The sequence below is a fragment of the Nyctereutes procyonoides genome, unplaced genomic scaffold (genome assembly GCF_905146905.1).
Source record: "Nyctereutes procyonoides isolate TBG_1078 unplaced genomic scaffold, NYPRO_anot_genome, whole genome shotgun sequence".
NCBI classification, from domain to species: Eukaryota; Metazoa; Chordata; class Mammalia; order Carnivora; family Canidae; genus Nyctereutes; species Nyctereutes procyonoides.
In genome coordinates, this window is record NW_026575135.1 from 64559454 (window position 1) to 64585996 (window position 26543).

Consider the following 26543-nt stretch of genomic DNA (forward strand, 5'->3'; position numbering starts at 1 on the left):
ACTTTTCTGGAGTTTTCTGATTGGTTATTGCTGGCATAGAGAAATGTTTTCTTAATTTTGAATGTTAATGGTATATCTAGCAACCCTGCTAAACTCTTGTTGGTTTTAGTAGCTTCTCTCTGGATCCTATTAGTTCTTTCAGGCAGACAATCATAATACCAGCAGTTAGTGAACAGTTAGATACTATACACTACTATTTTTTTTAAAGATCTTATTTATTTATTTGAGAGTGAGAGAGGGCACACAAGTGGGAGTAGGGAGGGGCAGAGGGAGAAGCAGACTCTCCCCTGAGCAGGGAGCCCAAGTCAGGGCTTGATCCCCAAACCCCAGGATCATGACCTGAGCTAAAGGCAGATGCGTAACCAACTGAGCCACCCAGGTGCCCCTACACGACTAAATTTTTAAAGGTAGATAAAACAGATAAATTCCTAGAATATTATTAAATGCCAAAACCAGACCTAAATTTGCACATATCTCTATCTAGTTCAATCCTAATTTTAACTTCTGATTCTTAACAAAAATGCATATTTATGGTGTGATTGCACACAAATGCCCTTATTTGATATCAACCTAAATCCTATGAGGTAAACACCATGTCCATTATACTCTGAAGAAAATAAGTATATAAAGGATAAATGCATTGTGAAAAGTCAAAGCCCTAGTTGTAGTGGATCCTTGTCAATACCTTGCTCTTGTGCTTTGAAATCAGATGTAATTTCTGCAGCAGATACTTTTATGTGTCCCTCTACTCTCCAGGTCATTTTAATACCTAGGAAGTTCACCAAAAAATAGGGTTGATCACAGCAAAGAAGTATTCAAGAGCTAAGAGGGCAACTGCTTTCACACAAGGTTTATTTTTGTCCCCCTTAGATCTAGAAAGGAAAACTGATTTATTATTGCAGAAAAGTGTGAAAAACAAACTGATGGCTACTCTTCAAAGGTCTTACTTTCACTTTGGAGTCTGGAGGACAGAGCCAGGCTCCTGTAATTGACTTAGGCAGATTTTAAGATCTGCTGTGGTAGGTTGGCCAGATTTGGCAATTAAATATATAGGCTGCCCAATTAAATTTGAATTTCTAATAATACAATAGATATTATCTTAATATAACCATGTCCTGTACAATATTTAGGACATGCTTATAATAAAAAAGAATCCATTGTTTATCTGAAATTCAAATGTGACTGAGCATCATGTATTTAATCTGGCAGTCCTAGCTAGCTTCAGATGAATGCTCATTTGCTCTGAGTCAAGTGGTCCCATTTGCAGGAATAGTTAGTGTTAACATATCCCTATTCTAAAAGGTATTAAGCCTATATCTTATCTTTTATTGAAAGATACTGCTTCAAAAGATTGATATATGTTATCTCAGAAGATGTAAAAGACTCAAGACTTTTATTTCAATTACCAGGCACACTGACAGACCTCATCAACATCATTTAACCATCTTATAACATTCCTGTGTGGTTTTTGTACCTATTTTACAGAACTGTGGTTCAGAGAGGCCAGGAAGTTTGTTCAAAGGCTACAATAGCTGGCAACAAGGTCAGCATTCAAACCTATGCTATCTGGATCCGATGTTAGGCTTCTCTTTTAGCTATCTGGAAACGCTCCTATGATACTGAGAGAACAGTTTGGTATCATATTGAAAGTATGCATTCAATAGGAATTTTCCAGTTTTCATAGACAAAGAATCTTTTGTAAGGAAGTTTCACTTTTACCCAAAACCTATGTTCCTTAAACTCACTGAGTACATTATCTGGCTGATGGGTTTTCATTTTCATGTAAAGCAAGCTGTGCTCTCTGCCATGGAGAAATGATTTGTGGTCAAATAAAAACTGAAATCTAAGGAACTCTACCAAAAAAACAAACACAAAAGTCCCAAGCAACTGCTAAGTTATAAATGTGAACAAACATGGAATATGATGGTAATAGTCGCATCTCACATGGGCAGAGGATGGAATAGGTAATGCCAGAGGATTTCCTTGCAATCACGTTTTATCCTGAATTCATAATACTACACTGCCTGGCGATCCCTCTTCAGACACAGAGTCTCTCAGCAGAGGAAAAGGAAAATAAGTTGTCATCTTAAAAAAAAACACAAACAAACAAAAAACAAAAACTACAGAATGGGTAAAAAAGATTTGGCATGATAACAAGTTGTGGAAAGGCATCACAAAGTCAAAGAGAGCTAGGTAACCACTCATTTGCCCAGTCTTAATAGGATAAATTCCTTCAGGGTTTTAAAGATAATGAGCCTGCCAATTATTGTCTCAGGGCACAGGAGTAAGATGAGGAATTACTGCTGTTTTCAGAGGTAATAACACAAGCTGAACAAGTCAGAAATGTCATCCTCGAGGAGTCATTCTTATTTGAGCAAAAAGATGTTAATCACAGGTGAGTCTTGCCAGTAGCTTTCCAATCATGCGAGTCAGGGCTCGTTTGCAGTTCAAGTAAGATGCTCTCAAATCAAATCTGGTATTAACGAGGTACCACAATAAGGAGACTTGCAGCAACCATAAATCTTTTGATTTCCAAGCCAGTTGTCTATTTGTCCTTGTTGGCAGAGAGCACATATTTATACTGCTTTCAGGGCAAAGCAATTCAAATGGATGCCAGAGACAGAGGAAGATAACATTGATTCATGAATGTGAGCTGCTCTTCAGTAGGTCTTTTGGCATAATAATAATTGCTATTTATTTTATACATTAAGAATAATTTTCAAGTACAAATACTACATTCTGTCCAAGTCTATTAAGTTTTCAGAGGAAGTCTATTAATTTTCACAGGCATTTTGGTGTTCAGCACTCCTCGAAGTTCTTTTAGTGTTTTTTTGATTTTTATTTGTTTGTTTTGTTTTGTTTTGTTTTTTTGCTGTTCACTTTTGGCTTTGAGCCTTAATTTTTTTTTATTTAAGAAATTTAAAACCCACAAAAAACTTGAAAGAAGAATAAATACCATCCATCTCAATTCATCAAAATAATAACATTCTGTCACACTTGATTTAATTTGTTTCATCCCTTCCTCCCTTCATCCTTTCCTTCCTTTCTTTCTGTATCTGGGTTGATCTTGTATTCTTTTACAGAAAAATGTATACACATTTTTGCTGAAACATTTAAGAATAAGTTACAGACACCACGTCAGTTCATCCCTAAATATCACACATCTGCTAAGAGTGAGTGACCTATATAACCACACCATCACTTTCACATAACCACATTAAAACTTCCTCTAACTGACCGAAATTGTCAAGATTGCTTTACTTTTTTCAATCTAGGATCAAATCAAGGTTCACACGTTACATTTGGTTTTGTCTCTTTAACACCCTTCACCTCTTTTGGAAGAGCACTCAGCTTCTCATTTTTGTTTTCATGACATTAAAAAATTCAGGACAGTGTTTTTTTTTTTATTATGCCCCACGTTCTGTAGTTAATCCTTCTTCACCATAAGGTTCAGGTTAATTATTTTTGCCTAAATACTACAGAGTACATAAGTGATACTGTATATCTCCTACTGTATCACGTATCTATTATAGGAATTAAATTTCCTTGGCAATTAAAACACATAATCCATGGGATGACACATTGAATCCATGCAAATATCCTAACGTTTTATTTAAAAAACTTTGTATTATTCTATGATCTTTGCTTGAATTCCATTTGGCTGCAAAATGGTGACTTTTCAGAATCCTCTCCTTTTTTCTATATTTATAGGGAATATTTTTTTTATAAATAAAGCTTCTGCCTTTTTCCCCCCTCTCTCTCTTTCTCCTATTCTCTCTCTGTATCATTACAGATTTATATTCAATATGATATAATCCATTACCATCATTATTCTTTTCAATGCTCAAATTGTCCCATTTTGGCAAGTGGAAGCCCCTTCATCCTGGCTTCTGTTATTCTTTTGACATGACCCCATTAGTTTTGAGCACTTTCTTGCTTTAGGGCATCACAAAAATATCCCAGACTTCTCTTGTATTTTTCTTTCCCAGACCTAGATTCAGCCATTTCCACAGGAAAATCTTAGTTCTTTTCAGTTTAAGCTAGTGTTTGTGTGTTGTAGCCACTCTGAAGAAATATGATAGACCCTCACTCAAAATTTGGCTGGAATGTCAAGCCTGATGACACACAGCCCAGCCAGAAGGTATGGAAAGGTTTATTACTTATATAATGAGGCTTTCTGGGGAAAGCAGGGTAGGCTTCTCAAGCTAGCCTGAAAATGCCTTGCAAGAGGAAAGGAGACTGGTGTGAGTCTTTATGGTAGTCAGAGGGTGAAACTGACGTGAGGACTTGTGCGCAGACAAGGTGTTGTGTGGTTTGAATTTCCCAGCAGTATCAAATGAGGAAGATCCAGACTTTCTCATCAGCTTGTCCAGAAGTGGGCAGAAGGGGAAGGAGGAATGAAGCTTAAGATGTTGGCAATCAAGCATCAAAAAACGGAGCCAGACTCTTTATCACACTGGATTACACTTACATGCTTTTGTATAAGTCTATGAAATAGAGATCTGTTATATCGATACTGCGTGCCTGCAAAGCTCCTGCACGGGTACATGTGAAACCCATGGAATAAGAACACAAGGCACTTGTATGTAGCTCTTTGAAGGGGAAACCACCTCTGCAAATACACAGCATTATCATCAAAATCATTATTCCTTTCTAAGATCCTAATCATTATTCCTTTCTAAGGTCCTAAACATTGTTAAATTGCTTCTAAGTCAGATATGGACAGGGCTATCAATTTTCTGTTTAGAAAATCAACTTTAGAAAGGCGATGGGCTTTCATGATGTCAGAGAGCTCCTAAGAGGATCAAAAGAGTTTAACTTATCCCTTAGCCAGGACATCAAGATGATTCTCAGAGCCTTTATATTTTCTGTAAAACTTTATATTAGAGCAGCTTATCATTAAATTGGATTAACAAAAATAACCATTACATTTGCACACTCAGAAATTAAAGCTACAGATCTGTGTCAAAACAGATAATGTTAATCACAATAATAATAGCAGGCAAAACATATTGAATGCATTTATGTCCCAGGAACTCTTCCAAACACACTACAGTCATCCTCTTCACAGATCACAGGATTAAATACTAATATTACCTCAATTTTGCAATGAGGAAGTTGAGGCCCAGAAAGAATAACTGATATGACCAACTTCTCATGGTGAGTAAGGAAAGGAGTTAGGATTCAAACAGGAGGCAGGAAAGATAATACTGAAAATTAAACTTTTCAAAGATGTATTTTCGTTCTGAAAAGTAGAAACAGATTGATTTCCACCAAATATAGGAGGTGCCAAACTGGCTCAGATTTTACACTAGTGAGAACAAACATTTATTCTGCTCTATTTCATCTTTCCCTCAGAATATTAGGGGGACAGCCTACAAGATAGCAAGTAACCAAATGACTACACATTAGGCAGACAGTGTTTGGATTTCTCCAATCCAGAGGGTTCCATCAACAAATCAATTTGGAACTTAGTTATACATGCCCTATTGGATTCCCAAGGCTATTTTCCCCAGCTAAAATCCAGACACAGTTACAGTAAAATGACAGAGTCATTGATTTCAAAAGTGGCCACACTGATGAGTTAAAAAAAAAAATTGTTCAACCACTATTTGACCTTCAGCTTTGGAGATCTAGATATAACACATACAGTGTTATATTCCACACAATTTATATTTTTCAGAGCATTTTCATACACATCGTATTTCATCTCCTCAATAACCCAGTGCTAATGACAGAAAATTTATATACACAAACATGGAATCCATGTATACCCTGAAATAGAGGGAATGTGGTAAATACCTTTTACAATCCCTTGGCACACAATCTACCTTGAATAGCCATGCCAACCAGCTATGCCACAGATATTACCTTTGACAAAATGACATATCTCAGCTGTGATGCCTTGCACTTGCTTTCTGTCCACTGGGATTGTGGGTTCTGCTGGGTCATGTGCAAAGCTGAAAGTGCAAGGGAGCCAACACCCCTGGATCAACCTTTAATCAACAGAAGATGGAAAGTGGTAAATAAGGACTCCTCTTTCCCCATCCCTGGTGAATGATTCCAGGCTACATTTTATAGAACTCTACTAGAGTTATATAGAGGCTCCAGCTGCAGCCAGCCATCTTCCTAAAAAGTATCTTTGAATTGGCTTCCTTCTTTCCCTGTATTACGCTTTCCAATCCATCATGCCTACTCTGCTTTATTGGACTTGGTTGCAGGGTTTGTTTTTTTGTTTTGTTTTGTTTTGTTTTTTTAAGATTTTCTTTATTTATTTGAGAGAGAGAGAGCCAGAGAGAAAGCACGAGCGGAGTGAGGAACAGAGGGCAAGGCAGAAGCAGACTCCCCACTAAGCAGGAATCCCAATGTGGGGCTCGATCCCCAGACCCTAGGATCATGACTCAAGCTGAAGGAAGACGCTTAACTGACTGAACCACCCAGGTGCCCCTTGGTTGCAGTTGTTAGTTAGGAGTTAATATAGACATCAAAAAAAGTTGTATTTCTGGGGAACCATTCATCAAGCCCTTGTCACAGGTTCTGCTTTGGGGGAGAATCTAAGCAAAGCTCAAGAGTTTAAATATAACTTACTAAAAAAAAAGCCACTTAATGTTGGGGTCTAGAATATCTGTCAGATCTTGATCGAGGTCTGACTCCTTATGGGATATGGATTAAAGGCATGGATCCTCAAGTAGATTGACCTGGATTATAAACTCCTGCTTAGGAGTTTATAATGCCTAAGACATCTTGAGAATGTGCCTTGATTTTTCTGAGATTCAACTATGACATTGGAATATAATAGCAATAATAACAATGCCAATATGTATTAAGTGTCTCCATGTGTCAACTTTGTTCTAAATGTTTTACATATATTAGCCTACTAATCATCACCATAACCTTATGGGATTTACACTAGTATTGTCACCACTTTATAGACGAAGAAATGAGTACAGAAAGGTTACTATGCCCAAGATCACACAAGTAAGTACCACATGAGAGATTTCAATCCCAGACAACCAAGCCCTAGGGCTCATATATTTGAGCACTATTTATTAGCTTTACTGTTTCCTCACAGGATTTTAACATTAAAATGTAATAATAAAATAAAAATACATAGCATGTAGTACACTACTAGGTGCACAGGAAGTGCTTACAAATATTAGCTTAAAAAGAAAAAAAATATTTTAAAGTCTGAATCTCAATGAAAAATATTGACAACAAATATTCCTATTCTGTCAATGTATCCTTGTTTCTCTAATTTCCTTTTTTCTCAAACTCTCTTCCAGTAAAATGTTACTACTGTCTTTCCATCACTCTGACTTGGTGATGTTTTAGGTTTCCCTTGGTCCCGCTCCACAATCACCTTCCCCAAGTTCTCCCATTTCTTCCTATCAAACCTCATTTTTCTCCATTTCAAGGCCACTGACACATCAGCATGAGAAACATCAGAGATAGTTTATTTTCTTGACATTCCCATCAGAATGTCACCAGAAAAAATGTTTTTGAGGCATTGTGACAAAGCACCCCAAAATACAAGCAGAGACACAATCAGTATTTGTCAGATCCTTCTATATGTAAATGGAACCTTCTGGGTGATCTAAAGAGACCAACAAAAAGGCTAGCTTGGCGGTGTGGGTGCTGCCCTCCTGTCTAAGGGACAAGCAAAAGAAAGCAAATAAACTAAATAAATACTTTATTTGATTCATTGGCAAGATCTTCTCTTTCCTTTTAATTAATAGTCTAAATGCTAATTCACTTGCCTTAACCTTTCCTCACAAATTATACTACTGAGAATAATATGCATATGTAAAAGAGTCACGGTGGGAGCTATAATTAAGGCCCTTGACAACTTCTCTAATTACTACATTTCTCACAAATACCAAGAAATGTGGAACCACTGTCTAGATTTTTCCCCCTTGTGGAAGAATACTGCTTATAAAAATCTGGTTGATTCTGGTGATCACTCGTAAAATATTAGCAGATGACAAACAGATGAGTCCTCAGGTGATGTACTTTGACTCTTTAGGCAACATTGGATTATCCTAAATTTAGGAAAGCAGTATGTATAGTAGCTTGACTTTTCTTTGGAACAGAAGAGTATGAATTAATTTAATTTAGTTTAATTATATAAGGTATTTCCCAATGAAGAAGCATTCCCAGATACAATAAGTGAACTTGTAGGGTACTCAGGTAGCTCAGTTGGTTGAGTTTCTGACTTTTGATTTTGGCTTAGGTCATGATCTCAGTGTCATGAGATTGAGCCCCAAGAAGGGCTCCACACTCAGTGTGGAGTTGGCTTGGGATTCTTTCCTTCCCTCTCCTTCTGCCCCTCCACTTACTCTAAATGAATGAAAGAATGAATGAATAAAAATCTTTTTAATAAAAATAAGTAAATTTTTAATTTAATCTCTTCCATTAAACAATCTTTTCAAGGTAGTTGTCATGGTGGCACTTCCAAAGTTCACAGTAATTCCTCTATTCCTATGGCAAGCAGCTGTTTGCTCTGACTTTTGGACAATGGTTAATTAATTAAAAAGTTAATCTACACATTATCTACATCTCATTCTGAAATAATCTCCCAGCTGATGAGTTTACATGTCATTTACTCTTTTGTCCAACAGCATGTTTCAAATGAGTAACTAAAGGAAAAGCAAAACTCTCAGGGCTGGTAGCATCCAGATACTAAATGGTATTTGTGTTCGTCTAAAGTTGAGAATGTGCATTTCCTTGCATCTTGGGTCATACTATTCTCTTGCTAAATACCAATATGCCTCAGTGGTAATGATATAAATGTCTATAATTTCAATCCTGCATGGTTATTTCAGTTAACTCAAATATAGATTCCCATATTAAACATCCTGAAACATTTTGTCCTCTACAGCTCTATCACTTGAAGAAGTTGTACTGCCCTTTAAAATATAATGAAATAAGATTTTTTTTTAAGAGGGGAATTTTTAGCACCACTTTTATAGAGCACTCTTGGTGCAGGAATCAAAATTATTAGCAGTGCCTTTTTTGCTTGTTTTAAGAGACTCTTCATTTTCAGCTGATGGTTACATCTCTAAATAGATTTCACGCTCCCTTCTCAGAGACAGAAAAGCACACATAGCTCTCTTAACATTTGAATAACGATCTCTCCACTCATCATCACCAAATTCCAATATCTATCCTAGAACCTATTAAATTAACTACAAAATCTTTGCTGGTCTCAAGTTCTCAAAGAAAAAGCATATCCATGTGGGCCTTTTACTCATTTTAGCCCTCTATTCCAAAGAATTTTTTTTTCACTCCAGAATGTACCTAAAAGGATTATAAAGTGTGTGTGTATGTGTGTGTGTATGTGTGTGTGCTCCAATAATTTCATCATGACTCTCCTCAATGACAAAAGACAGTCCTCCCTACATAAGAGGGATTTGAGGGTTAGGAACTACCACTTCGGAAAAGCCCCAGCTTTAGGTATACCATCATGTAGCCATAGGATGCTCAATTTACTACAATTCAAAAACAAGAAAGGGATTACTTGCAAACCCAGTTGAAGACCATAACAATTCAAGAGGAAAATTCAGTCCAAGGAAGGCACTTGGCACCAAAGCTAAGTGGGGACCTAAGAGAATAGTCAACATTTGGAGGTCAGAAATCAGGTCACAAAGCAAGGAATGGACGCAATAGGCAATCAGCTCAAAGGACACCTGCACATCAAGTGTCACACATCCCCACTGGTTCTTAAAGACCTACCATGGCAACGGTGCCTTGGCAGGAAATATTCAGGAGAGATTAAAGCTTTCCTTTCTGAAACTTTAATAGCTATCCATAGCTGTGTACTACCAAAATCATCCTGTGCTGCTGAAAGGTATGTGGCTAACAAGCAAGAATGGCATTTTTATAAATCTGTTTCTTGATTCTAGAATGCTATCATTTTAAAGGAACATTCTGCATAGACCATACAGTTACAGCAAAGCAGGGGGACCTATTAGCTGCCAATATATTGTTCTCACATGTATTCATTTAGTGCTGACTTCACCTTTCTCTATATATCACCTTCTCCCCAACACCACCATCACTACCAACCATCAGCTCTATTACCAAATTCCCAAAAATTTAATTTTAAGCTCCAAAGGGTTTCATAGGTCATCAAAGTTGCTGATGTTGAATAATCTAAGCCAATGCTTCTCAAACTTTAATGTGCATATAAGTCTCCTCTTTGAGGATTTTATTAAAATTCCATAGTTCTTGGGTGCTATACAACATTTTGCACATCTAAGAAACTCTTCAGAAATGTCAAAACTGCTGATCTGTAGACTATACCCCTGAATTCGTTGGTAATTTAGAATGCTCATAAGGGTCCAAAATTCCTGATGCCTCTTCTGATTAAAATTCAGCCAAGAACTAAATCAAAGTCTCCAAAGGCAAGCGTTCTCCAACTGGAGTCCATAGATCTCCAGCGCTGCATCAGCTGCCCAGGTTCTAGTCCCAGGTCTTAGGCATCTCTCCCTACTTCCTGTGTCACCTCGTTATTGAATCTTAAGATTCCACTGCCTCATCTTAAAGAATGAGTGTAATGCAGAACCAGTCTCACCAGATTATTCTAGGCATCAGTTAAGTTGTCCCAGGTAACAGGCTTTCCATAATGCTCATTAAGGTCCCTGAGCTCAGGGACATCTGTGAAGACACTGTAATTATTTCTAAAATGTTCTATGTACTTATGTTTACTTTTCCTAGATACAGTCCATGTCTTTCTTTAGATTCTCACTGGGATTCATAACCCTAAAATGTTTAAGAACCATTGATCAAAACTGACCATGGAGCCCAGAACTGCTCTGGTGTCCAGAAGGTGGGTCTGAGAAAAAGGCAGATTTTGGTGCAGCACTGCCATGAGCCAAACCCCAGTGGGTTGGGGAAAACAGGTAGATGAGAGGGCAGTAGACTAACTTCTTACTAATTTATATTATTTAGTGTCATCATCACCATTATCTCATAAACAAGTGTTTATCCATTGGGATAAAGTTCTCCCAGGGCTCATGTGCCCCAAAGGCTTAAAATGACATATAGTAAGAACATTCCTGCAGGCCACTATTGACCTCATGTGGGTGTCACACTCAGTACTTAAATAGCATGACATGCATGGTCCGCATGCCCTATGGAACAGACTCTGAGAAGGACAGTTTTGTCACATTGTGTCACAAAGTTGGACAAAGTGAGAAAAATGATACCATCAAACCAAACATGTCCTGATGGCTCATTAGGAGGGTCAGCTGTGAGCAAGGTAGGTGGAAAAAACAATTTCACTGTTCCTGAAGAATTTTAAGCATGACAAAGGCTGCAGGAAGATGGCAAAGAGTAGCAAAAGAAAGCTAAAGAAAATTCCAAACACACTCATTAACAAATTCCTGAACAATAATCAGAATTAAGAGGATAGTGTGGGACAAAGCTAAGGTAAAGGAAAATGAAACCTTAAAACCTGCTTTATCAATCTTCTTGCTTACTATTTAGTAGGGAGGGGAGCAGTTGCAGAATAGATAGAGGATAAATTTTTTAAAGTTCATAATAATGGGGACAGAACGCCTGGGTGGTTCAGTGGTTGAATGTCTGCCTTCTGCTCACAGTGTGATCCTGGAGTTCTGCAATCAAGTCCCACATCGGGCTCCCTGCAGGGAGCCTGCTTCTCCCTCTGCCTGTGTCTCTGCCTCTCTCTGTGTGTCTTTCATGAATAAATAAATAAAATCTTAAAAAAAAAAAAAGAAGTTCATAATATGGGGAAGACAGGAGGGCACTGAATGAAAACTCAAAATATCCCTTCTATTGCTAAAACTAGATTAAAACAATTCATATGACCACAAAGAATATTTAAACCTAACACAGAGGATGCAACTTGATTTTGAAGATTGTGAAGTAGGGATATGAAGGAAAATATACATGCAAAATTGTGCACTGATAGAAATATATTTATTGAATGTAGTTGTGAAATCTCATGTGAAAAAGTGTATTTTCACAGACATATACCCAAATACCCAAACCTGAACTTTATTTGAAATTATACAAGTACATGATGCCATAAAAGTTCATAAAACTGTGCAAAATATGGCACTGTGCAGGATTTCCACAACCCACAGCATCACTCCAGGATACATATGTACAGATACAGTAAAAATAATTTCTATTTTCAATTATAATATCGAACTTTTAATTTTATAAGAATGACTAAGAAATCTGGGGTACTTGGGTGGCTCAGTGGTTGAGCATCTACCTTTGGTTCAGGTCATGATCCCAGGGTCCTGGGATGGAGTCCCACATCAAGCTCCCCACAGGAAGCTTGCTTCTCCCTCTGCCTATGTCTCTGCCTCTCTCTGTGTGCCCCTCATGAATAAATAAATAAAATCTTAAAAAAAAAAAAAAAGAATGACTAAGAATTCTTTCTTTCTTTTCTTTTTTTTTTACTTATGATAGTCACAGAGAGAGAGAGAGAGAGAGAGAGAGAGAGGCAGAGACACAGGCAGAGGGAGAAGCAGGCTCCATACACCGGGAGCTCGATGTGGGATTCGATCCCGGGTCTCCAGGATCGCGCCCCGGGCCAAAGACAGGCGCCAAACCGCTGCGCCACCCAGGGATCCCTAAGAAATCTTTCTAACAGCTAAGGCAGTTTACTAAATTAGATAATTTGCTGAATTTGTAATAATTTCTAAGTTACTATGCATAGTTAACACTAAATCCCAGGGCCATATTTATTTTTGTATAATAAATAATCACAGAAAATAAAATAATAAACTTTGGTAATGGCACTTTTTTCTTCTTAATCATCATCTCTTATATCCCAGTTAATTTTACATTTCATCTTGCTATAAAAAAACAGATCAAAGGGCTTTAAAGGACAAGATTTGTTGCAAAGTGAGATGATTATGTAATATCTTAATAATGCAAAATAGAGGCTAAAACAAGTTTTTAAACAACATTAAAATAAAGGAAACTAAGATATCTAAAGTAGAAGGTAAACAAGAAAATTCAGAAATAGGGGCACCTGGGTGGCTCAGTGGTTGAGCATCTGTCTTGAGCTCAGGTTGTGATCCTGGGCTCCCAGGATTGGGTCCAGCATCAGGCTCTCCACAAGGAAACTGCTTCTCCCTTTGCCTATGACTCTGCCTCTCTCTGAATCTCTCATGAATAAATAAAATCTTTTTTTAAAAAAAAGAAAAGAAAAATCAGAAACCTACTCTGAAACAACCAATAGGTCAAAGAAGAAATCCCAAGGGTACTTAGAGAATATCTGGAGACAAGAGCAAACAAAAACACAACATACTAAAACTTATGTAATACAGCAAAAGCAGGACTAAGAAGGGAGTATAGAGCAGTAAACATTTGCATTTAAAAAAAAATCTCAAGCAACCTAACTTCACACCTCAAGGAACTAGAAAAGTAGGACAAATTAAGCCAAAAGTGAGCAGAAGGAGAGAAATAAGAAAGATTAGAACAGAGATGAGCAAAAGAGAAAACTAAAAAACAAAAGAAAAACATCAACAAGTCTTTTTCTTTTTTTTTTAAGAATAGCAAAGTTGATATTTCTTCAATATGGCACCAAAAACACAGACAACACACAAAAACAGACAAATTAAACTACATCAAACTTAAAAATTTCTGTGCAACAAAACAAAAGGCAACATCTATAACTCAACAACAAAGAAACAAATAATTAATTAAAACATGGGCAAAGGAATTGGATAAACAAATCTCCAAAAATGATATACAAATGGCCAACAAGTATATGAAAAGATGCTCAATATCCCTAACCATAAGAGAAATGCAGATCAAGACCACATTGAGATATCATTTCACACCCTTAGCATGGCCAATGTCAACAAAACAGAAAACAACAAATGTTGGCAAAGACACGGAGAACCTGGGCTGCTCCTGCACTGTTGGTGGGAATATAAAATGGAAAATAGGGGATCCCTGGGTGGCGCAGCGGTTTGGCGCCTGCCTTTGGCCCAGGGCGCGATCCTGGAGACCCGGGATCGAATCCCACGTCGGGCTCCCGGTGCATGGAGCCTGCTTCTCCCTCTGCCTGTGTCTCTGCCTCTCTCTCTCTCTCCCTGTGTGACTATCATAAATAAAAATTAAAATAAAAAAAAATCTTAAAATGGAAAATACTGTGGAGGGTCCTCAAAAAACTAAAAATAAAATTGCCATTTGATATCTAAAAGAATTCAAAGCAGGGGCTCAAAGAGATATGTGCAGACTCATGTTCATAGTAGCATTATTCACAATAACCATGAATGGAAGCAACCCAGTGAAAATCCATTGGCAGATGAACGGATAAACAGGTGCAGTATTGACATACAATTAAATCTTACACAGCCCTAAAAAAGAGAAAGGAATCCTATCACATGTGTATAGAGTTTCAGTTTGGGAAGATAAAAAAAGTTCTAGAGATCTGTTGCATGACAAAGTGATACATTTAACACCATTGAACGTACACTTAACAATGAGTAAGAAGGTGAATTTAATGTCATGTGTTTTTTGGGTTTTTTTGTCATGTGTTTATCACAATTTTTAAACATATACTGATGTCTGGGTACTAACCTCAGAGAACATCATTTAATTTGTTTGGGATGCAGAGTAGACACTGAGATTTTTTTTTAAGATTTTATTTACTTATTAGAGGGAGAGAGAGAGAGAGAGCTCGTGCGCACGAGTGAAGGGGAGGGGCAGAAAGACAAGCAGATTCCTTGCTGAGCAAGGAGCCTGACTTGAGGCTCAATCCCAGGATCCTGAGATCATGATCTGAGCCCAAGGCAGATATTTAACCAACTGAGCCTTCGAGGTGCCCGACACTGGGATTTTTTAAAAGCCCTCCTCGTTGTTCATCACACGCCATACAGAACCACAGACTCAATGTTGCCAGATCTTACATTTTTTTCAAGAGAAGCTAGAATCAGGATTTTTACACAAACATTTCTGATGTTTCAGTGTTTGCAATGAATTTTTAAAATGCCATGCAACCCAAACACACCACTGTAGCCTCTGGGTTAGTGATCTCTGAGTTCCTTTCTAGTTAACAATTTCTGTGGATCAAAATTAAGTTTCCTATGTCTCAGTAGCTACTCTTCTTACCAGGTGACTCTCCTTGGGCTTTGGAATATCCTATGGGAAGCAGTCATTGATAAACTGGGTCAGTATCCATAAGAGCATGGTTACAAGTTCTCAGTTCCACGTGGGTTATCATTTGGCCAGGAAGCTAGATTGGGGATCTCTGAAGAGCCATTTCAGGCAGAGAACCCCGTTGTTTCAATTGAATGTTGCAAGAACTAAATACAGTTAATGTACAAAAGCTAAATTGCTTTGATGTAAGCAGAATTGGGGAAGTGGGGAGTAAACGATCATGTTCTATTTCCTATTCCATCAGTAGGCTCTCCTCTCCTGAGTAGACCCCATAAAGTTTCCATCTAGGTTTGAAGAAAAGCCTAGAAGCTAGAGGAGGGAAAGCATCAAATCGAACCTCTCTATCCCCTGCTCCAAACAGAGCAGCTCTGCTCTTATCAACTGTGCTGACAACCCACTTCAGCTTTTGTTTGTAAAGGGGGTTCAACTGCTTTAAAGAAGGAAGTTTAAAAAAATCCTGACCTAGATAAGGGTGTCTAGTATGCTTATTAATTTTTCAGATGACACCAACAGAGACAAAACTAAATGCACAAATAGAAAATATAAGCACCAACAAAAAGTGAAGAAATAGGTGGAAAAAAGGATGGGATTCTGAGGCCCACAAGCAAACCAAATAAAATGTTATTGCTCAGAACAGATCTGCAATTTGGGAGAAAATATAGTAAATGTCAGTATGCAGATATGAGGCTCCTTAGCCTCACAGTGTGTTGGTGGACCCTCCATATAGAGAGACACTCCAAGCTGGACTTCAGGGTCTGAGGGAGTGAAAAGCATATTTAGCAGGGAGGTTAATTAAAGGTCGATACAGTGAAGCTTGAGGACAGGATAAAGCAACCAACAATATTCCATCAGGATAAAAATACTGTGAGGAGATTTAGAATGAAAAGGGAAAGAGTCAGAAAAAAAAAATCAAGTGGACTACAGCAAAATTAAAGACTTTTGTGCATCAAAGGATACTATCAACAGAGTGAAAAGACAACCTGTGAAAGAGAAGAAAATATATGCAATTATACATCTGAGAAGTGGTTAATATCCAGCATATATAAAGAACTCCTTAAGTCAATGACAACAAAAAGCCCAATTTAAAAAGAGGTGAAGGACTTTAACAGACATTTCTCCAAAGAAAATAACACAGTCAATAAACACAAAAAGGCTCTATATCATTAATTATTAGAGAAATGCAAGACAAAACCACAACATACTGTTGCATATCTATTAGAATGGTCATTATTTTTTTAAAAAACCTAGAAAAATAAGTGTTGATGAAGATGTGGAGAAATTAGAACCCTTGCACCTGTTGGTGGGAATGTGAAATGGTACAGCCACAGAGGAAAACAGTATGAAAATTAAAAATAGAATTACCAGAGCGCCTGGGTGGCTCAGTCAGTTAAGCATCTGCCTTCAGGTCAGGTCATGATCCCAAGGTCCTGGAATTGAGCTTTGCATCGGCTTCCCTGCTCAACAGGGAATCTGTTTCTCTCTCTCTCTCTCTCTCTCTCTCTCTCTCTCTCTCTCTTCCTCTGCCCCTCCCCACTGCTCATTCTTGCTCACTCTCTCAAAGAAATAAATAAAATCTTCTTTAAGAAAATAGAATTACCATATGATCCAATACTTTAGTTTGGGGATATACACCTAAAAGAATTGAAAGCAAGGACTTGAAAAGATATCTGTCCACCTATGTTCATAGGCAGCATCGTTCACAATAGTCAAAAGGTAGAAGCAACAAAGTGTCCATCAACAAACGATGAATGGATAAACACAACATGGTGTACACATACCAGGGAATATTATGCAGCCTTTATAAGGAAGGGAATTCTGACACACGCTATGGATGAATCTTAAAGACATTAAGTGAAATAAAATCATCTTTTTTGAAATAAAACTATCACAAAAGAACTAATATTGTAGGAATCTATTTATATGAGATACCTCCAGTGTTCAAATTCAAAGAGACAGAAAGCAGAATGGTAGTTGCCAACGACTGGTGGGAGTTTCCATTTTATAAGATGAAAAAGGAAGGGAAGAGAGATTGCGGTGATCGCTGCACAACAATTTGAGTACCACTGAACTATATACCTCTTCATTAAATGGTTAAAACTGTAAACTACGTCATGTCAATTTTACCATAATTTTAAAAATATTTCTTTAAAGACAAAGACTGTGAGAATCATGAATGCATATTGGCCCATATGCCAAGTTAGTCTCCTGCTATGCCAGACAGATGAACTTAACATATTTCCTTTTCACAGTATCTTCCTACTTCCTTCAGTAGGCATATAGTCTGTGATCCATCAAGGTGAACTCTGAGTGCACCTGCTCTGACAGAACTGATCATAGGGCCTCTGACTTAAGGGGAAAATCAGTGGAAATAAGAAAGAAAGCTTAAAAGGGCTGGTTGAGCACAATAAGGTGAGTAGAATCAGTGAAAATGTTTCAGGCCAAAAGGATGTCAGTGAAGCTGATGATTTGCGAACATTTGAGCCAGTCTACTTATAACGGACACCAGACCGCTTACTGTAACAGGAAAGATAAAGTCAATTGTGTAGTGTGTCAGTGTGACATCTTCAGACTCCTCACAGGACAAATGTATGGGCACTAGGGATTGTTTAAAAGATACTCGACGTAATAACACAGAAACCAGAGGCTCTCCTTCTGAAATGTCAACAAAATGCCTCATGGATTCTTAAACAATCTTGCCATTTTAGATAGCAATGATTTCACATGTTTTAGACCCTTGGAAGTTCTGGTCCAACATTTTCTAAAACAGTAAAAATTCAGATTGAATTTTTCAAGTTCCCTGCTTTAAGCGGTCTGAGAACCTCAACTTGCTGGGCACAGCCAGCCCCACCATTAAACATGCGTACAGGAATTGAAAAATCAATGGATAGTGAGGAATAGAACACCAACAATGAATAAAGTCCACATCAGATTTGATCCTTGAATGAACTGAGAATAGCAAATTTACAACAAATAAAAGAAAATCCCAAAGAAATAAGATGGAGAAAGCTCAAAAAGTGTTTTTCGTTACAAATGTGAAGAATTTTCTTCAAGAAGCCATTGTGCCAATTAAGCTTTTTTTAAAAAAAAAAAATTATTTATTTATTTGAGAGAGTGAGAGAGAGAGAACGCGCATGAGCATGGGGGAGGGACAAAGGGAGAAGCAGACCCCCACTGAACAGGGAGCACCGTGTGGTGCTCTAACCCAGGATTATGACCAGAGAGAGCCCAAGGCAGCAGCTTAACTGACTAAGCCACCCAGCCACCTGCCAATTAAGCTTTTTTTTTTTCCAATTAAGCCTTTGACCAGGCTTAAGTATACACATTTTCAACCCTTGAAACAACCAGTTTCAAAAACAGATGCAAAGCCTCCAAGTTAACACTAGTGCCAGAGGATACAAGCACCTGCTGTGCCTGAAGTTAGCAGTGAAAGAAGACAGAGACATGACCCCTCAGGGGTAAGAAGAGCAAGAAGACACATGAGGAGTGGCCAGTCAGCCCATTATCAAGCAGCTCCCCTTAATGACCATCAGGCAGTACAATGGCACCCAAACACCTGCCCATTTGCCTGAAGTACACACCAGAAGGATGGGCTGTGTCCAAGGACATGCCAAGCATCAGAGACAAAGACCTGTCCAGGTGGGCACTGCATCATTGGCCTATGTGTTTTTCCTCTTTAAACTGAAAATCCTCTGGGCCTTCAGTAACTCCGTATTCATAGTCTAAAAGCCATATTCCATTTCATAACAATAACCATCTCCGTGCTTGGAGTTTAGACAAACCCTGACCTGCATAATGATGATTGACTTTACAACTACCCAAGAGACCCATGGAACTATCATTTGTCAGCATTCAACCTTTCTAAGCCCTCCTACATAACTGCTAGGTTTTATTCAAAGATGTCCATCAATCCATAGAAGCAGGGCTACCTGGATGAGCAATTGCCCATGCTGCCTATGACTCGCCAAACACATCTCTTTTGAGTAAATGTCACTACAGCTTAATGCACTGTCTAGAATATGGGGAGGAATGAAACCACATTTTATAATCAGATCTATATTTGCCTTAGGACCTAAAACATGCATGACTGTCAGGTCTCCAAAGATGACTTTAAATTGTCCTGCTTTACGTCTCAGTGGTCTTTTCGTATTGAAACGTCATTAAGTCCTACTTGATAAAATGGACATAGGATATGGGCGGGGGGAATGGCAACTGTTCCAAACCCCAAGAATATCTGGACTTCTCACCATTTCTCGTTTCATTAATCTAATAGCGTTTTGAGATTCAGGTGTGTGCAATTCCTTTTCAACCCAAGTCAAAGACTTGGTCTCTCTCCCACCAACTTCTTTAAAGAAAACCTAAATTCAGGCATGCCGGGGTGGTTCAGTGGTTGAGCGTCTGCCTTCAGCTCAGGGTGTGATCCCGGGGCCGGGGATCAGGTTCCACATCAGGCTCCTTGAGAGAAGACTGCTTCTGCCTATATCTCTGTCTCACTCTCTCTCTGCTTCTCATGAATAAATCAGTAATTTTTTTTTTAATCTGGATTCAGAGTTAATGCAGATCAGTCAAATGGGGGGTGGGATGGAGTTTGTAATGAGACACTGATCTGAATCCCATGGGTCTGTATCACTCACTACTTATAGGGTCTTCCTGAGTTTCCTTCCCTCTCTACACTGCAGTTTTCTGCCTATACCATGGTGCTGATAAAGCTTACCTCTGCTGCTTACTGGGGTATTAAAAGAGGTCATGAAGGCTGCAGGGTTGGCATAGAGCCAGGCACACGGTGAGTATTTTAAAAACCGAAGGTAAAGGAGATTAGGCAACTTCTGCCTTCTTCAGAGAAGGAGTTGGGGAAGTAGGGGAAAAAAGCAGAGGAGAAGGAATGCCACCGCAAAGATGCACTGTCTTGTCATAGGTTCCCTAAGATACAAAGCAACTACTTTAACATCCTTTCTAATGGAAACAGAGTAGATGAGAAGGTGCAGCTTATTCAGGCATCTCACTAAGCTGGTATAGGAGTTCCACCACAACATCAGGAGTCCAACGGGTTCCATTTAACTTGGACTTAACTTCAGACAAATTCAGAGGCAAAGATGAAATCATTTCTTAAACAAATTTTTAAAACTTGAAAGATGTCCTTCTACCTCTAGTCTCTAATAGGAAGGTGAAAGGACATCTATATATTTTTTAAAGATTTTATTTATTTATTCATGAGAGACGTGGGGGGTAGGGGGGGAGAGAGAGAGAGAGAGAGAGAGGCGCAGAGATATAGGCAGGCTTCCCGCAAGGAGCCCGATGCGGGACTCAATCCCAGATCTGGGATCATGTCCTGAGCCAAAGGCAGACGCTCAACCGCTGAGCCACCCAGGCATCCCAGGATCTCTGTATTTGTCTCGCATTCCCACTCACGTTTGACATGCCATGCCCCACCGGGAGGTATTTATCCCACCTGTGTCTCTTCTGTCTGTGTTTGGGTGGGGGGAAAAATCATCCATTTTGCGGTGATCTAGCTTTTTGACCATTTCTGATCAGTTTTCTTCACTTCACATCAAAAAATGATCATTTCAGGCCTGCCTTGAAGGACAAACTCCAGCCAGCTAGCAAATTCAGAACAAGTCCAAGATCAGCAGCATACCAGCAAGACCACTGTTTATTACTTAGACATTAGAAATGTTTGACATGAAAAGGAAAAGGAAAGTAATTGTGTTACTGAATGTGGCACAGCAGCATCTGGAGGGGCTGAGGAGGACAAGGCACTGACTGCGTTCAGAAACTAAGGAGACATAATGAACAAACAGGGTCATCGCCTACATGTTTCTGGTTCTCTCCATAAGATCTGAGCTTCCTTTGAATCCTATCATTTAAGAGTGTAACCCTTTCCAGCTCTATGCCTCTGGTGAAACACAGCATAAATGAAAATTTAATAGCTTTCCACCTGCACCACCTGTGCTGACAAATCATAACAGGCTGCAGTCAAGTTGAAGGCCCTCGGCATGTTATAGATGGAACAGCTGGTCCAGTCCATGTTCATTTGCCGAACGGCTTCTGGAATCCCAGCTGGAGCTGGCAAAGAATCTCTAGAAAGGTAGTTAACTCAAAGCTTCCATGCAAGAAGCATCTGTCATCTAAACAAAATTGTGGGCGATGACTGCCTGCTCGACTGTGGCGAATGATGAGAAAGACCACCCACCAGAAAGAGTGACTACATTCATAAACACACCCTTCCTGAGGTGACACAGCCAGTCTCTGTTGCCACTGCTTCAGTTTCTCAGACAATATCTGGCCCCAAACCAGAGTCATTGACCCAACACCCTCCTTGGAATAAAATGAACACTTGGTTATTCACAATACATTTCAGTTCTGTTCCACAGCAAGCTACTTTAACTACCTATTTATTATATCTATGGGGAATACATATTCTAGGTCATATCTACTCTACAAGGTCTGTAAATTTTCATATAAAAAACAAAAAGTATTTTCAGGAGCAGAGTGATAGGAAGCTGATAACAATCCAACTAACTGCAAAGTACTTTCTCTCTCCTAGAATTATCCCAGGGGAGGTGAGTATGTATAATGGAGATAGCATATTTTGCACATAAAATGTTTGTATGCACTGGCTGAAACATGCCCTATCTTCTCATGCAATTATTGGTTAATTAATAAAGTTCTTTAACTGAGCTGTTTCTTGAGATCTGCGTCTTTGTCGATTCTACCCATTAACCATTACTGAATTTAATCCTACCCTATGCCAGGGCTTCTCAGCAAAAGGAAACAAGAATGTTGCACATACACAAAGCTTAAGTGCACATTTGCCTTCCAAAACTAGTAAACCACACACATTTTATTGAAAATCAATAAATATAAAAACAGACCCTCCATGCCTGAATTTTTATCATCCCAATTCTACCCTTGGTTTTGTCTTCCGTTTCTAGATTGTTTCACATCCTTTGGCTTTACCTTCTGAATGAGCAAATTAAATGGCTTTAGTAAATAGTCACTTCTATGTGTTCCTCCACTATATAAACCTTCTTGTGCATTTCCAAGGTGAGCACCTTGTCTAGGCTCCCCCTTATTCCCTGTGATGAGGAGAGGGGAAAGCTCAAAATTTTTCCATGACCATGAGATTGGATGCAAAAAACCACCTAAACCTTCGGTCTAGAGTAGAATATTCTAAATTGTATTCTCAGAGGGAAAAGATTTCTTTAAATGACTATCATTTAAAAAAAATAAAACTAAATAAATGACTATCATTTAAAGTGAGAATCTTTTGGGAATGTACTTTAGCATCACTCAGAGAAAAGCAAATGACACTTTGCTCCTACAGACACTTTACAACCTACAGACTGAGTCAATTAATACTTGATATTCAGCACATGATGCCCCCCAAACTGTTAGGAACATTACTATGAATAGTAGTCCATTACTATGGACTTCATAGCCTAAGATGGTGACCTACAATTCCTACCTATTACAGGCTCTGTCCTCAGAGCCTAATTATTATTCCTGCACATAACTTTTTCGCTTTAATTTTTTATCATCACCAAGCTATCAGAAATAGATTCAGAGCAAAGTCAAAGAGGAAATTATATCCCACTATTATTTTTAAGCAACTAATAGTTCTCACTTGGATGAAGTGAATTTTAGTTTATATCAAATTCAGTAATACAGCTCTAGTATGTAACTTCAGAGCTACACTCTACTTACTAGACATTTAGCTCATTAGATTTCTGGATTTTAGCATATAAACCCTAAGCTCCACTTTTCAGTTCTGCCACTAAGTTACTATGTAACCATGCCTAAGTCATGGGTTTTGTTTTTGTTTTTGCCTTTTTTTTTTCCTCCCCTTGTAAAATGGCAATAATCTAAATTCCTCAAGCCAGGGATCTACCTCATTTTAGGCCTTAAAGCTATGTTTCTAGAAGCCCTAAAATTCTTCAGAGTCATTTCAGGTGTTACGTACAAATATTTCATCCAATTTTTTAATTTTTAATAGATATTTTAACACCATGGGAATATACTAGGAATCACTAATTCATCTGTGTTATATATCAGGTTTTAACACATTTTGGCGAATCCCCTTCCAAGATAATGCCTCGTTAACTCGTTCTTGTCTGCAAAGCTCGGTATAAAGCTACTTCTACCAAATCTGTATGCAGAAATGACCTTTCTTTAAATATGTTATCTATTAGTAAGGGTACTGATTATCCCTGGCCTTTTATTTTTTTTAAGCTAGAACCTGGCTTACACTCATTTCTATAGATGTATAATAAGGTTCTCATAAACATGAAAGGTTTTGTCAAGACCTATATGCTAAGACAGACACGTATGACACCTGGTCTTATTTTGTGAACAGTGAGCAGTGTAACAAGATGGTGCTAATGGTGTAGCAAGAAATTATTAAAGCCAAGTTATAAAGCTGGTTGGTTAATGGGACATTGTGCCACCATGTTGAGAAATCACGCTGGATTTTCAGGGTGATAAATTTGGATTGTAATAGTGTTAGCAGAGACCCCACTTTGGGTTATATACAACCAGATAGGATCTCACACAGGTAACAAAAGGAGAATAAAGAATACTCGTTCCTTGAACATTACCCAACCTGACATCTCCTGGTTTAATTTGCCAAATACATGTCCTCTGAGCTGATCACATGAACCATGCCTTCCATAAGGTTATGGTAATAAAACTCAGTTTTCTCATACCAATAACCCAGTTATATAATAACATGCTCCTCGCATTTACATGCCATGTAAGATTCAGATTTATCTGCCTGGAACACAATCTTATCATACAATAGTCAATTGTTTAATAAGAAATGAATTTCCAACAGATAACATCTTGATATTATTGACAAATCCTTTAGTACTTATTAAAGGTTTTGAGTGCTTCTTATCTGACTTTGATGTTTATGATAAATACAAGCAGGAGTTAGATATTGTTGGTGGTTCAGTTTTGAAATGAAATTTCTCATGATACTTCCCTTGGGTTTCTGGATAAATAATAATTACAGAGTGTCCTGAGAACATATTGTATTCTCTTAGCATTTTCAACTACCTGTCTACTGAACCAGGTAGTTCACATAATATATATCACAGTACGGAATTTCGCAGAATATTCTATCAGAAAATAGGATTCAAATGCTGCAAAAAAAGTTTAAAAATTGCTATTTTGAAGATATAACCCCTTAGATTATTTTCAAACACTCCTGGTCAGTAGAGCCAAACACTGACTATGTAGCCCAAGCTGTATTTTGCCCCAGCTATAAGCATCACTAGTAAAAGAGGGAGGTTTTGTATCTCACACCAACCTGACACACAATTGGAACATTACTCCAAGATCAAATATGTAATCAATATATAAAACGAGAAAAGTACATTTCAAGGAGAGATATGAAATTTGGACTTTGCATCAGATAGAACACAAGCAGGTCTGGTAATGACTATACCATGTTATCAACATTTATCATAAGTACTGGGTGCCTCTTGCCTGGATTTTTTATTTCTAATAAAGAATTACAGTAGTTATTAACTGTTGAGCTGTGATCATATGTGATTTCCGGCTGTGTTCTTAGCCTTCTTGACCTGTTCAATCCCTTTCTTTTGCCTCTATTCATTTACCTCCTAGAGGTGGGCTCCAAATTCAAAATGAAGCTACTCCTTTAAGTTATGTAGTTATGACTTCCCAATTAAAGTTGTCTTTAAGAATATCAATAAAGTGACTTTCATTAAAAGCTTACTTTGTTTTCCATTTTTCTTTCATTCTTCAAAAAAAGAGAACAATGTAGAAAGAGTAGATGTTACCACTTTTTATTATACATTTTTAGTAACTAAGAACTAAAAAAAATAAGAAGGACTACCCATTCCCCAACTATATCCAACTGAAGCCTACTTTTAGATACTTAAAGTGAATGCATTTAATTATGAAATCAATTGGGTCCCTATGGTTTTTGTATTACTCCTATCCTATATAATTATTTTAACAATACTGTAACCAAACAACGTGTATAGGGAATTATGAGTTAACCACAGTGAAAACTTTAGTTTCTCTGATAGAAGGCAACTTGACAACTTTTCATCCCAAGAAAATGACTTGCATTTTCCCAGAATCAAACCCCGTAATTAACATTCTGGTTCCAATAGTAAATTTGAGAAATGGAAGAAATCCCAATAAGAAAGTAATACAAAGAGATAGGGAAGAGAAGACCAGCATTGAAGAGTGTGTTATTAGCCTTGTAATAGTGTAGGCAAGTGGAGCTCATCCATGGAGAACTTCTGAGAAACACAATGATTCTACCTAAAGCGCAAGGGAACTGGAGCATTTCTGTACCCATCCCATCAGTCACTGATTGAGGGCTACTCCTGGGGAGCTACTAATTCCCCTCCCTTCCTTCTGCCATCTGCACAGGCAGAGTAGACTTCTACAGCTTCAGAAGAAGTTCTCACACTAGAAGATGGCAGATAGTGGCAAGCTGGAAGTCTTCCAAGTGCTCAGTGGGAATGTACAAGTGGTGTGAGAGGGGCACTGATGAACTGCCAATAGGAAACAAGGAGCAAACACAAATTCTGAAGGTTTCACAAGTGATTTTTTTTACTTACAAGGTAAGTAGAACTAATAAGAAATCTCTCTTGACAAAAGCCTGAGATGCACTATTCTTTATAATTTGAATAATGATCACTATGACCATTATGAAAGAGCTCCTGTTTGCCACCGTACCACCTAGAGTGCCCAACATCTATGACCTCATTCACTATTCATAGCAATCTGATTATTATCATCACTAATTCACAGATGAGGACATTAAGAAATGATTTACTACTGACGGGATGAGCACTGGGTGTTATTCTGTATATTGGCAAATTGAACACCAATAAAAAATAAATTTATTATAAAAAAAGATTAAATAATACAGATTAAATAATTTACTGAAGTAATAGATATGAACCCAGGTCTGACAGATGCCAGAGTATATGCTCTTCTATTGTTTTCAAAGGTCCCTCAATTGACAGATATGGCTTTGTTAGCTTGAATATGTAATCAGCTCTGGAAATTCTATTTGAAGAACATCATATCCTTCTCCCTCAGAGAAAAACCTTTGTCTTAATATCTTTATAATTCCAGCCTGGGTACCAAACACGAAGAGACTTCCCATGCTGGTGGCCCTGCCACTCCTACAGTGTGGGCTTTCATGAGAAGCTCTGACTTAGTACTTAGCACCTGCCTCTTTGTGGTCTCTCAAAGAGCTCCATGCTCCATGCATTACAAAACTACCTCTGCTTCTCTCTCCTTCCTGTCTGATTTCCATTTGCATGGCCTGATCATGAATGGGGTAGTTTCTCTTCTGCAGGATCCTCCCAGTCTGACTTTTCTTTCACCTCTTCACATTCTACATTCCACCAAAT

General features: G+C 38.1%; 1 long non-coding RNA gene across 1 annotated transcript in view; it reads right to left on the bottom strand.

The window, feature by feature from the left end:
- Positions 1 to 5875: 5875 nt before the first annotated feature.
- Positions 5876 to 26543, bottom strand: part of LOC129495084 (uncharacterized) — a 31921-nt gene continuing 11253 nt past the window's right edge. Inside the window, exon 3 of the long non-coding RNA XR_008661453.1 lies at positions 5876 to 5996. This is a non-coding gene — a long non-coding RNA (uncharacterized LOC129495084). The remainder of the gene's footprint in view (positions 5997 to 26543) is intronic.